Source organism: Pristiophorus japonicus, chromosome 23 (genome assembly GCF_044704955.1).
Source record: "Pristiophorus japonicus isolate sPriJap1 chromosome 23, sPriJap1.hap1, whole genome shotgun sequence".
Classification (NCBI taxonomy): domain Eukaryota; kingdom Metazoa; phylum Chordata; class Chondrichthyes; family Pristiophoridae; genus Pristiophorus; species Pristiophorus japonicus.
This window is the reverse complement of record NC_091999.1, coordinates 63,019,020-63,032,914: the sequence shown is the minus strand read 5'-3', so window position 1 is coordinate 63,032,914 and position 13,895 is coordinate 63,019,020. Positions and strand designations below refer to the sequence as shown.

Sequence of the window (13,895 nt, the reverse complement as noted above, 5' to 3'; positions counted from 1 at the left end):
GACAAAGCTTTGGGAGAAGTGTTAGATACCCCTGTCTCTGAACCAGCTTCTCAATTTGATATCTCCAGTGAGGTTATTTTATCTTACAAATTACGTCACTTTACATCACGTGTTTTAGCACTAGTCCTTAAGTCCAATCATCGCATTACAAGGTTTACAAAGCTTTTCATACAATTACTGTCCAAGGCTGAGCTCTTGATATAAACCAGCCTCACATTGTGACAGGAATTATATACATCCAAGAGGACTAGTTCCCCTTTTATCAGCAAAAAAACAAGTGGCAGGCTTTTTGGCACCGGTATAGACAAACATACCCCCACTTATCTCTCCAGTCGTTCATTATCTCACTTTCCTATCTCCATAACTCAAGGTCAGCATACCTTGAAGTGTAACTATGTTTTTTTGTATAAAGCATATTGCATCAGTATTGTCCCTTACAAAATTCATTCAAGTGGAAAATAAAAACAAATGTTTGATCCCGTATACTAGTCAAGTATATGTCCAAAAATCCGCTCCAACATTATTTCCCCTTTTGGTCCTGGAGGATGTTCACGAAATCCAGATGACCACAATGATAGTAGCATGGTGTCATATATTCGTCCTTTGGGATATGTTACTTCCATGATGTCCCGTATGTCCACCTTGCCTGTAGCTCCAGGCTACCCTTCAAAGATAGTGGTCGGTGTCAACGTCATCTGTTTCTTCATCCTTGGTGTTTTCAGGTATTTCCATCACGTGTGCTGCTGCTTCTTCGGCGATTACACTGGTTACTGGATCAGTCGGGCCATCATAACTTTACAGCAGATATTAAAACACCCGATAATCAGACAGCAAGTAGTTATTATTACAACCAGAATAATTACTCCATGCATAAGATAGGACCCCCAGGATTCCCCTAACAGCCAGTCAAACCAGCCAGATCCTCCTTCTGTCGTGGATAACTTCTTTACCTCCCTTCTTATGTGATCAGCGAGGTTGGTTAGGTTTTCTGAATTATCGGAAATGTAAGCGCAACATTCAGCTCCAATTAAGGCACATGTGCCCCCACTTTGTGCTCGTATCTAGGGCCATTCGGTTCTGGAGTAACATTGTGAGTATGCCCTCCATTGCATCAGCAGTGTCGTTAACTATCTCTTCCAGTACCCTCTCTAGGTTACGTAATTCATCCATGGTGCGTCCTATCCCGAATGGGAGCATCATGACCCCAAATAGCCTCTCTACCGGGGTAAGAGCTCGTCATATTCGACCTGGTGTCTGTACTTCTGCTAAAGTATGTACCCCTCTGACAAAGGGGACCACATATCCCAAATAACAGGACACCCTCCAGTCCTGTGGCAACCAGGGGTAGGCCTTGTGCCCGCACACAAAATAAGTGCCACTGTATGCTGTTAGATTCGATCCCAATCTCTCTCTCTCAGCCCCCGTCGCCACCTAATCTTAGGGTCCCAGTCCTGGCTACTTGTCTGATTCTTCAAACTCTCCATTTCAAGGAACCTCTGGTTTATTGTTTCGCTGTCTGTTATGTTCCACCTGGTGAGGTTAAAGTATTGCGTACTATTGCTATATCCTGCTCAAAACCTGTTTCCTCACCAGTCAGGTTTCTAGTGAAACAAATGTCAGCAGTGAGCCTTCCAACTCCTGAGGTGTTGGTCAAAACCATGAATGGGGGTCGTACCATCCTATTGTATTCCGGATGGTACCATCCGTCAATGCATCCAAAAGGTAACCCTCCCATCTCCACGTTTCTTTATTACCCACTCCACTACTTCCAAAATGTTGAGGGAGATTGACCTCAAAGGGATGCCTCCTTTGCTATGTATGGGGATGTGCGAACATACCCAGCAACTCGAAAAGTTCCCACTTTGTGCAGAAACATAAGACATGTATAAAAAGGTATTCACATGTAACTCTCGTTTCGGTCTAGCTAGCAGGCCGGACCAAACATGAACTATGATAATCGCACCAATCGCAATATATAGTTTCATCTTATTACTCTATAATTAACAAATAGTCAAAGGCAAAATGGCCATATGGCTTGCTTGAAGAATCTCTCGCTGTCAATCTGTAAATAGACAAACAACAACTAATACGTGTGCTAAACGGTTCGTTCAAAAACCTTAAGATGGGTCCAATGCTTCCATTGTCCGTTCCCTTTTACATCGATGCAGGCACAAGTGTCCCCGCTGATTATAACCTCATATGGTCCTATCCATTTTGGGGCAAACCCCAGTCTTCCCGGTACGACCCTTACCATAACGCGACTTCCCGCCAACGGGACTTCAGGGAGCTTTGTAAGCTCTGCTTCCGCATCTCTTTCTTCCTGATTGTCCCTAACTAATTTACGCATCCCTTTTAATTGAGTACTTAGTTCCAAGACATACCGTTTTATTTTGTCTTTTAATGGGCCTACATCGGTCCCACCTGTTATGATGTTCTCTGGTAATTGCATCGCCCTTCCTGTCATTAGTTCATAAGGGGTTAATTCGGTTGTCCAGTTTGTCGTGGCTCTTAACTTCATCCAAATAATGCGTAATACTTCCATCCATGTTTTTCCTGACGTTTGCATGGCGTTTGCCAGGGCGTTCTTAAGGGTTTGGTTCATGTACTCTACCATCCCAGAACTCTGCGGGTGGTAGGGGATGTGGAATTTTTGTTTTATGCCCATCAGCTGGCATATTGTTTTTACAATCTTCCTGGTGAAGTGGGTGCCTTGGTCAGAATATCCTTACCACTGTTGAGGCAGTGCAATCACGTGTGCGGACAGCTTCTACCCACCGGGTAAATTGATCTATAATCACTAGGCGATATCTTTTTTCCATGGGATGGGGGCAAAGGACTGGTGAAATCAATTTGTACGTGTTCCCATGGCCCCCGTGGACGGGGCTGGTGTCCCATTTTAATATTAATGGGCCGGCCTGGATTATATTGTGCACACGTAATGCATCGATGGCAATGTTTGGTGATATCTCTCCCCATCCCTTTCCACCACCAATCTCTCCCAAGACTCCCGGTCATGGCCTCTCATCCTGATTGAGACAGGCCATGATGCAACTCCAATAAGGTATTCTGTATGCATTCAGGCGCCATTACCTTGTCGTTTCGTCTACAAACGTTATCCTTCCCTTGCGTTGCGCCCTGTTTTGTCCACATACCTATTTCCTCCTCAGAAGTGTCCTGGTGTAGTTTCTCAATACTTATCTGTTCGTCTCGGGTCCCAGCGGCACTGACTTAATTTTAATCATTTAAAATCATTATCAATGGAGAGTGTTTTTTACCTCTTCAAATTCTTTTTTTTTCCCAATTAAACCAATATCTTTTTCACAGCTGATATCAACTGGTATTTATTAAGTTATGTCTTTATCCATCGCAAACACCCCTTTTTTTTTCCAGCACCTAATTAGTGCATTACGTCTTTTTTTTTAGATCACCTTTCTTCAAATTAGGTTTAGTATTTAAAATCATCAGACAATCGAAGACACTTTTTCTTTCCAATCGTTCAATTTGTTTATTTTCAAAGTTGCGTCTTTTCTAAACTGCCAAAGCTTACTGTTTTCGCCTTTTTCAAAAGTCCCTTTTACACCTTCACAGATAGCTCACCACTCGCCCAGGAGTTTGACCTGATCCCTGAAGGTATTTCTAGATTTAAAACTTTTTTTTTTTTACTGAGCTAGAAGCTTTTGTCTCAAGGTTTTACACAAAGGAAAATGGGAGCGTTTTAAAAGGCATTCTTTATCTCATTCCTCGACTAAATTTATGTCTTTCAACCCAATTGCATGTTTTCTTTCGACAAGTAAGTGAGCGTGTCAAATAAATTTTTTTTTTACTACCGGGACTATGTATTTTTTCTCTTTTATTCAACAAACCTATCCTTTGTGCATTTCCTAGCTCCATAACTTATCATCCGAATATATCCACACCTGCGTTTCTAACTTAAAATGTAATACCATAAGTTTCACACTTTCTTAAACTTCCCATATACAGGACAACACTACGAAGGGTTAAAAAAACTTTCACTCTGTTTGGAAAAGGTGGGTGGAGCTAAAACGGTCAGCCACTCCATACCTTCCCAAACAGGCTTTTCATTCATTCCGCAGTCAAAATCACTCAAGTATTCTCATTCAAAATAGATATTCACAAAAGTCTCTCTTGTTTCAACAAAGCTTAACTCTGGCCAGTTCTATTTTTAGATCCATATGTCACTTAAGATAGTCGCTATCAGCTTTCTTATGGCATTATGTAATTACGCAAGTTACAATTAATGATAGGAATTAATTAATGACCCGGGCAGCCCGCGTTTTACATTCCCTTCCTTACCTTCCATGTTCGCCAGTCTCGGACGTTTCCCTTTGTTTCTGTAATACTCACGGCCACGACTACTCTGTGGAGACCCTTTGTCTTTGCAACAAAGCTAGCGTGTTTCCTTACCACCGGAGTTTCGTCTCTAGTGATCAGCTCCCTTCTGCACCGACCTTATTTACTAAAGGGACAACTCAAACTGGTTAGTCAGCCACCTCCTGCTATCTACTTACTCGTATCTTATACACTATCCCGTCGTGCTCATAGACCTCTCTCTCAGTCTCTAACACCAGATTCCAAATACTGTCTTAAGTGATCACTTCTGATCGGACAGTATCCTGTTTGTGACGCTATTTTGTTGTGGAAAAATATTTCCGAGACTGTATAATATATAAAGAGAGGTTTATTAAATCGGAGACAAAACTTTGGGAGAAGTGTTAGCGACCCCTGTCTCTGAACCAGCTTCACAATTTGATATCTCCAGTGAGGTTTTTTATCTTACAAATTATGTCACTTTACATCACGTGCTTTAGCACTAGTCCTTAAGTTCAATCATCGCATTACAAGGTTTACAAAGCTTTTCATACAATTACTGTCCAAGGCTGAGCTCTTGATATAAACCAGCCTCGCATTGTGACAGGAATTATATGCATCCAGGAGGACTAGTTCCCCTTTTATCAACAAAAAAAACAAGTGGCAGGATTTTTGGCACCGGTATAGACAAACATACCCCCACTTATCTCTCCAGTCGTTCATTATCTCACTTTCCTATCTCCATAACTCAATGCCAGCATACCTTGAAGTCTAACTGTGTTTTTTTATATAAAGCATGATGCATCAGTATTGTCGCTTACAAAATTCATTCAAGGGTAAAATAAAAACAAATGTTTGGTCCCGTATACTAGTCAAGTATATGTCCAAAAATCCGCTCCAACAGGGGCACACACTCAGTCCATTATCTGAAAGTGATTATGAGACTGGGTTTTGTGTTTAGTGATCCCGGGCGTGTTTCTGACACATTTGCTCGATACCAAGGCAAGGAGAGGTACTCTGGAAGGTAAGAGGAACTAGGACTTGTCCCTGAGAGTAACCAAAGATATGAGACTGAAATAATGTAGAGTTAGAAAGGAGAAAATGACAAAATGGTGCAGTCGGTAACAGGAAATAACTTAATCCCCTCTTATCTTGGACTCATCAAATATCGACACACTCTGTTATTTATAATATCAAATTATTAAACTCCAGCCCAGTTATAGGGGTTATTCACATCAGCAGAAACAAATTCCAACCAACACAAGAAACAAGATTCAGTCAGGAAGCCATTAACACCAGCAATAACAGCAGAATCTAAACCCTGCAGTCACTTGTGAACTCGCTGGTGTGTCAGCAGGTTGGATGACTGAGTGAATCACTTCCCACACTCAGAGCAGGTGAACGTCCTCTCCCCAATGTGACTGTGATGATGCATTTCCAGTTTACAAGGTTGGGTTCAGTTCTGCACCCGCTGTGCGCAGAGGAAGAATAAAATCAATGAGCTGCTGATTCTCTCTGCTGGACACTGCATCTTTTGTGCTGGTCCAATAGGGTGAGCCTATGCTGCCCCAATAAGATGAGCCCGGGCTGGCCAGTAGGCTGAGCCTGGGCTGGCCCAAAATAGTGCAATTGAGTGGCCCAATAGGGTGAGGCCGTGCTGGCCCAATAGGGTCAGCCCATGCTTGCCCAATTGGATGAGCCCATGCTGGTCCAATAGTAAGATCCTGGCCCAATAGGGTGAGCCCAGGCTGGCCCAATAAGGTGAGCCCAGGCTGGCCCAATGGGGTGAGCCCAGACTGGCCCAATAACGTGAGTCGGGCTGTCCCAGAGTCACCAGGCAACAATCAGCACAAGAAGACTCCTTTTCAGGGGCCACTGACCTGGTCACAAACATGTGGTCCAATCAAACTGACAGACAACCTGAAGCCACGCCCACCCATTGTCCCTGCTGAAAAAGCCACGCATGCGCCGCGAGACCCGCCCAGACCAGTATGGCGGCCGCTGAGCCCGCTCCCTCCACCCAGACCAGTATGGCGGCCGCTCAGCCCGCTCCCCACACCCTGACCAAGATGGCGGCCGCTCAGCCCGCTCCCCACACCATGACCAAGATGGCGGCCGCTGAGCCCGCTCCCTCCACCCTGACCAAGATGATGGCCGCTGAGCCCACTCCCCCGGACGCTCATTGACCGTGTCTGTAACCGGTGGGTAAACACGGGGTCTGCAGGCTGTGATTCGGGGCCTGGGGACGAGCCCGGGTGTGTGTGAAGCGGGTGGTGCGGAGTGTTGTCTCTCGGGCCTGGGCCCACACTCGGGCTGTGTGACCACTCTCACTCCCCGGGTTTATTAACCCAGGAAACTATTGGTTCTGCACTTTGTGATTGACAAGCAGCAAGCCCCGCCCCCGCCTGGCCCGAATCATTCCATGCAGCTGGTGCAGAGATATCGGACTTGGGTGAGGCACTTCGGCTGGGGGAGGGATACATTGGGACTGGGGTAAGGCACATCGGCTGGGGGAGACATGCACTGGGACTGGGGTAAGGCACATCGGCTGGGGGAGGGATACATTGGGACTGGGGTAAGGCACTTCAGCTGGGGAAGGCAGACACTGGGACTGGGGTAAGGCACTTCAACTAGGGCAGGCATGCACTGGGACTGGGTTAAGGGACTCCAACTGGGGGAGTGATACACTGGCACTGGGGTAAGGCACTTCAACCGGGGGAGGCAAACACTGGGACTGGGGTAAGGCACTTCAACTGGGGGTGGGATACACTGGCACTGGAGTAAGGCACTTCGGCTGGGGAGCGATACACTTAAACTGAGGTAAGGCACTTGACCTGGGGAAGGCATACACTGGGACTGGGGTAAGGCACTTCAACTGGGGGAGGCATACACTGGGAGTGGGGTAAGACACTTTGGCCGTGGAGGGATACACTGGGACTGCGGTAACGCACTTCAACTGTGGCAGGGATATACTGCAACTGGAACAATGCACTTCAACTGGAGGAGGCATGCACTGGGACTGGGGGAAGGCACTTCAACTGGGGGAGGGATATACTTGGACTGGGGTAAGGCACTCCGGCTGGGGAGGGATACACTGGGACTGGGGTAAGGCACTTCAAATGTGGGAGGGATACATTGGGACAGGAACAAGGTACTTCAGCTGGGGGAGGCATACACTGGGACTGGGGTAAGGCACTTCAACAGAGGGAAGGTTACACTGGGACTGAGGTAAGGCACTACAGCTGGGGGAGGCATATACTGGGATTGGGGTAGGGCACTTTGGCTGAGGAGGCATGCACTGGGACTGGGGTAAGGCACTACGGCTGGGGGCGGCATATACTGGACCGGCGTAAGGCACTTCAACTGATGGAGGGATACACTGGCACTGGGGTAAGGCACTTCAACTGGGGGATGCTAACACTGGGACTGGAGTAAGACACTTAAACCGGTGGAGGGATACACTGGGACTGGGGTAAGGCACTTCAACTGGGGATGGGATTACCTGGGACTGGAGGAAAGGCACTTCAACTGTAGGAGGGCTACACTGGGTCTGGGATAAGACACTTCAAATGCGGAGGCATAAACTGGGACTGGGCTAAGGGCACTTCAACTGGGGGAGGGATGCACTGGGATTGGGGTAAGGCACGACGGTTGGGGGAGGCATGCACTGGGACTAGGGTAAGGCACTTCGGCAGGTGGAGAATATACTGGGACTGGGGTAGGGCATTTCGGCTGGGCAAGGCATGCACTGCGACTGGGGTAAAATTATTCGGCTGGGGGAGGCATGCACTCACACTGTGGCAAGGCACTTCAGCAGAGGGAGGATTACACTGGCACTGAGGTAAGGCACTACAGCTGGGGGAGGCATATACTGGGATTGGGGTAGGGCACTTTGGCTGAGGAGGCATGCACTGGGACTGGGGTAAGGCACTTCAGCTGGGGGATCTGTGCACTGGGACTTGGGTAAAGCACTTCAGCTGGGGGAGGTGTGCACTGGGTCTGGGGTAAGGCACTTTGGCTGGGATAGGCATAAACTGCGACTTGTTTAAGGCACTTTGGTTGGTGGAGGCATATACTGGGACTGGGACAAGATACTTTGGCTGGGATAGGCATGTACTGGCACGGGTGTAAGGGACTTCGGCTGGCAGAGGTGTGCACTCGGACTGGAGTAAGGCACTTCAACTGGTGGAGGCATACACTGGGATTGCGGTTAGGCATTTCAAATGGGAGAGGCATGCACTGGGACTGGGGTAAGGCACTTCATCTGGGGAGGGATACAGTGGGACTGGGGTAACGCACTTCAACTGTGGGAGGGATACAGTGGGACTGGAACAATGCACTTCAACTGCGGGAGGCATGCACTGTGACTGCGGGAAGGCACTTCAACTGGAGGAGGGATACACTTGGATTGGTTAAGGCACTACGGCTGGGGGAGGCAGAACTGAGACTGGGGTAAGGCACTTCAACTGGGGGAGGGATAAACTGGCACTGGGGTAAGGCACTTCAACTGGGGGAGGCATACAATTGGACTGGAGTAAGAAACTTCGGCTGGGGAGCGATACACTGTGACTGGAGGAAAGGCACTTCAACTGCGGGAGGGATATACTGGGTCTGGAATAAGGCACTTTAACTGCGGGAGGCTTACACCGGGACTGGGCTCAGGCACTTCAGCTGGGGAGGGATACCCTGGGACTGGGGTAAGGCACTACGGCTGGGGGACGCATGTACTGGGACTGGGGTAATGCACTTCAACTGGGGCAGGGATACACTGAACCGGGGTATGGCACTTTAACTGAGGGATGATAACACTGGGACTGGAGTAAGAAGACACTTCAACTGGTGGAGGGATACACTCGGACTGAGGTAAGGCACTTCAACTGGGGGAGGGATTCCCTGGGACTGGAGGAAAGGCACTTCAACTGTGGGAGGGCTACACTGGGTCTGTCATAAGACACTTCAAATGGGGGATGCATAAACTGGGACTGGGCTAAGGCACTTCAACTGGAGGAGCGATACACTGGCATTGGGGTAAGGCACAATAGTTGGGGGAGGCATGCACTGGGACTAGGCTAAGGCACTTCGGCTGGTGGAGAATATACTGGGACTGGGGTAGGGTACTTCGGCTGGGGGAGGCATGCACTGGGATGGGGTAAGGCACTTCGGCTGGGGGTGGCATGCACTGGGACTGGGGTAAGGCACTTCGGTTGAGGGAGGTGTGCACTGGGACTGGGGTAAGGCACTTTGGCTGGGATAGGCATAAACTGCGACTGGTTTAAGGCACTTTGGTTGGTGGAGGCATATACTGGGACTGGGACAAGACATTTTGGCTGGGACAGGCATGCACTGGCACGGGTGTAAGGGACTTCGGCTGGCAGAGGTGTGCACTCGGACTGGAGTAAGGCACTTCAACTAGTGGAGGCATGCACTGGGACTGCGGTTAGGCATTTCAACTGGGAGAGGCATGCACTGGGACTGGGGTAAGGCACTTCATCTGGGGAGGGATACAGTGGGACTGGGGTAACGCACTTCAACTGTGGGAGGAATACACTGGGACTTGAACAATGCACTTCAACTGGGGGAGGCATGCACTGGGACTGGGGGAAGGCACTTCAACTGGGGGAGGGATACACTTGGATTGGGGAAAGGCACTTCGGCTGGGGAGGGATACACTGGGATTGGGGTAAGGCACTTCAAATGTGGGAGGGATACACTGGGTCTGGAATGAGACACTTCAAATGGGGGAGGCATAGACTGGGCTAAGGCACTTCAACTGGGGGAGAGATACACTGGGATTGGGGTAAGGCACTACGGTTGGGGGAGGCATGCACTGGGACTAGAGTAAGGCACTTCGTCTGGTGGAGAATATACTGGAACTGGGGTAGGGCACTTCGGCTGGGGGAGGCATGCACTGTGATGGGAGTAAGGCATTTCGGCTGGGCAAGGCATGCACTGCGACTGGGGTAAAATACTTTGGCTGGTGGAGGCATGCACTGCGACTGCGGTAAAATACTTCGGCTGGGGGAGGCACTTTGGCTGGGATAGGCATGAACTGCGACTGGTTTAAGGCACTTTGGTTGGTGGAGGCATACACTTGGACTGGGACAAGGCATTTTGGCTGGGAGAGGCATGCACTGGCACGGGTGTAAGGGACATCGGCTGGCATAGGTGTGCACTCAGACTGGAGTAAGGCACTTCAACTGGGAGAGGCATGCACTGGGACTGGGGTAACGCACTTCAACTGTGGGAGGGATACACTGGGACTGGAACAATGCACTTCAACTGGGGGAGGCATACACTGGGACTGGGGGAAGGCACTTCAACTGGGGGAGGGATACACTTGGATTAGGGTAAGGCACTTCCGCTGGGGAGGGATACACTGTGACTGGGGTAAGGCACTTCAAATGTGGGAGGGATACATTGGGACAGGAACAAGGTACTTCAACAGAGGGAGGGTTAAACTGGGACTGAAGTAAGGCACTACAGCTGGGGGAGGCATATACGGGGATTGGGCTTGGGCACTTTGGCTGAGGAGGCACGCACTGGGACTGGGGTAAGGCACTACGGCAGGGGGAGGGATAAAATGGCACTGGGGTAAGGCACTTCAACTGGGAGAGACATACACTGGGACTGGAGTAAGAAACTTCGGCTGCGGAGCGATACACTGTGACTAGATGAAAGGCACTTCATCTGTGGGAGGGATACACTGGCTCTAAAATAAGGCACTTCAACTGCGGGAGGCTTACACCGGGACTGGACTGAGGCACTTCAGCTGGGGAGGGATACCCTGGGACTGGGGTAAGGCACTACGGCTGAAGGACGCTTATACTGGGACTGGGGTAAGGCAGGTCAACTGTGGGATGCTAACACTGGGACTGGAGTAAGACACTTCAACAGGTGGAGGGATACACTGTGACTGGGGTAAGGCACTTCAACTGGGGGAGGGATTCCCTGGGAGTGGAGGAAAGGAACTTCAACTGTGGGAGGGCTACACTGGGACTGGAATAAGACATTTCAAATGGGGGAGGCATAAACTGGGACTGGGCTAGGGGCACTTCAACTGGGGGAGGCATGCACTGGGATGGGGGCAAGGCATTTCGGCTGAGCAAGGCATGCACTGCGACTAGGGTAAAATACTTTGGCTTGGGGCGGCATGCACTCACAGTGTGGCAAGGCACTTCAGCTGGGGGAGGTGTGCACTGGGACTGGGGTAAGGCACTTCGGCTGGGGGAGAATATACTGGGACTGGGGTAGGGCATTTCGGCTGGGGGAGGCATGCACTGGGACTGGGGTAAAATACTTCGGCTGGGATAGGCATAAACTGTGACTGGTTTAAGCCACTTTGGTTGGTGGAGGCATATACTGGGACTGGGACAAGGCATTTTGGCTGGGAGAGGCATGTACTGGCATGGGTGTAAGGGACTTCGCCTGCAGAGGTGTGCACTCGGACTGGATTAAGGCACTTCAACTGGTGGAGGCATGCACTGGGACTCCGTTTAGGCATTTCAACTGGGAGAGGCATGCACTGGGACTGGGGTAAGGCACTTCATCTGGGGAGGGATACAGTGGAACTGGGGTAATGCACTTCAACTGTGGGAGGGACACACTGGGACTGGAACAATGCACTTCAACTGGGGGAGGCATGCACTGGGACTGGGGGAAATACTTCAACTGGGGGAGGGATACACTTGGATTGGGGTATGGTACTTCGGCTGGGGAGGGATACACTGGGACTGGGTTAAGGCACTTCAAATGTGGGAGGGATACATTGGGACAGGAACAAGGTACTTCAACTGGGGGAGGCATACACTGGGACTGGGGTAAGGCACTTCAACAGAGGGAGGGTTACACTGGGACTGAGGTAAGGCACTACAGCTGGGGGAGGCATATACTGAGATTGGGGTAGGGCACTTTGGCTGAGGAGGCATGCACTGGGACTGGGGTAAGGCACTTCAACTGAGGGAGGGATACACTGGGTCTGGAGTAAGGCACTTCAACAGCGGGAGGCTGACACCGGGACTGGGCTAAGGCACTTCAGCTGGGGAGGGATACCCTGGGACTGGAGTAAGGCACTATGGCTGGGGGACGCATGTACTGGGACTGGGGTAATGCACTTCAACTGGGACAGGGATACACTGGACTGGGGTAACGCACTTCAACTGAGGGAGGGATACACTGGCACTGCGGTAAGGCACTTCAACTGGGGCATGGATACACTGGACCGGGGTAAGGCACTTCAACTGGGGCAGGGATACACTGGACCGGGGTAAGGCACTTCAACTGAGGGAGGGATACACTGGGACTGGGGTAAGGCACTTCAACTGGGGGAGGGATTCCCTGGGACTGGAGACAAGGCACTTCAACTGTGAGAGGGCTACACTGGGTCTGGAATAAGACACTTCAAATGGGGGATGCATAAACTGAGACTGGGCTGAGGGCACTTCAACTGGGGGAGGGATACAGTGGGATTGGGGTAAGGCACGACGGTTGGGGCAGGCATGTACTGGGACTAGGCTAAGGCACTTCGGCACGATGGAGAATATACTGGGACTGGGGTAGGGCATTTCGGCTGGTGGAGGCATGCACTGGGACTGGGGTAAGGCACTTCAACTGTGGGAGGGATACACTGTGTCTGTCATAAGACACTTCAAATGCGGGATGCATAAACTGGGACTGGGCTAAGGCACTCCAACTGGGGGAGGCATGCACTGGGATGGTGTAAGGCACTTCCGTTGTGGGGGAGGTGTGCACTGGGATTGGGGTAAGGCACTTTGGTTGGGGGAGGCATGCACTGGGACTAGGGTAAGGCACTTCAGCTGGTGGAGAATATACTGGGACTGAGGTAGGGTACTTCGGCTGGGGGTGGCATGCACTGGGATGGGGGTAAGGCATTTCGGCTGGGCAAGGCTTGCACTGCGACTGGGGTAAAATACTTTGGCTGGGGGAGGCATGCACTCACACTGTGGCAAGGCACTTCGGCTGGGGGAGGCATGCACTGGGATGGGGTAAGGCACTTCGGTTGTGGGGGAGGTGTGCACTGGGACTGGGGTAAGGCACTTTGGCTGGGAGAGGCATGCACTGGCACGGGTGTAAGGGACTTCGGCTGGCAGAGGTGTGCACTCGGACTGGAGTAAGGCACTTCAACTGGTGGAGGCATGCACCGGGACTGCGGTTAGGCATTTCAACTGGGAGAACATGCACTGGGACTGGGGGAAGGCACTTCATCTGGGAAGGAATACACTTGGATTGGGGTAAGGCACTTCAAATGTGGGAGGGATACCCTGGGACTGGAGGAAAGGCACTTCAACTGTGGGAGGGCTACACTGGTTCTGGAATAAGACACTTCAAATGGGGGAGGCCTAAACTGGGACTGGGCTAAGGCACTTCAACTGGGGGAGAGATACACTGGGATTGGGGTAAGGCACTTCGGCTGGGCAAGGCATGCACTGCGACTGGGGTAAAATACTTTGGCTGGGGGTGGCTTGCGTTCACAGTGTGGAAAGGCACTTCACCTGGGGGAGGTGTGCACTGGGACTGGGGTAAGGCACTTCGCCTGGGATAGGCATGAA

General features: G+C 50.5%; 1 long non-coding RNA gene across 2 annotated transcripts in view; it reads right to left on the bottom strand.

Moving 5' to 3' along the window:
- Positions 1 to 1,987: 1,987 nt before the first annotated feature.
- The window catches only part of LOC139235390 (uncharacterized), a 54,165-nt gene continuing 42,257 nt past the window's right edge, over positions 1,988 to 13,895 (bottom strand). The window contains exons 2-3 of one of the 2 annotated variants that reach the window (XR_011588474.1): positions 4,315 to 4,477; positions 1,988 to 2,062 (exon numbers count right to left, since the gene is read on the bottom strand). This is a non-coding gene — a long non-coding RNA (uncharacterized lncRNA). Of the gene's footprint in view, positions 2,063 to 2,868; positions 3,228 to 4,314; positions 4,478 to 13,895 lie in introns of those variants that run through there. The other variant, XR_011588475.1, reaches the window with a different exon arrangement.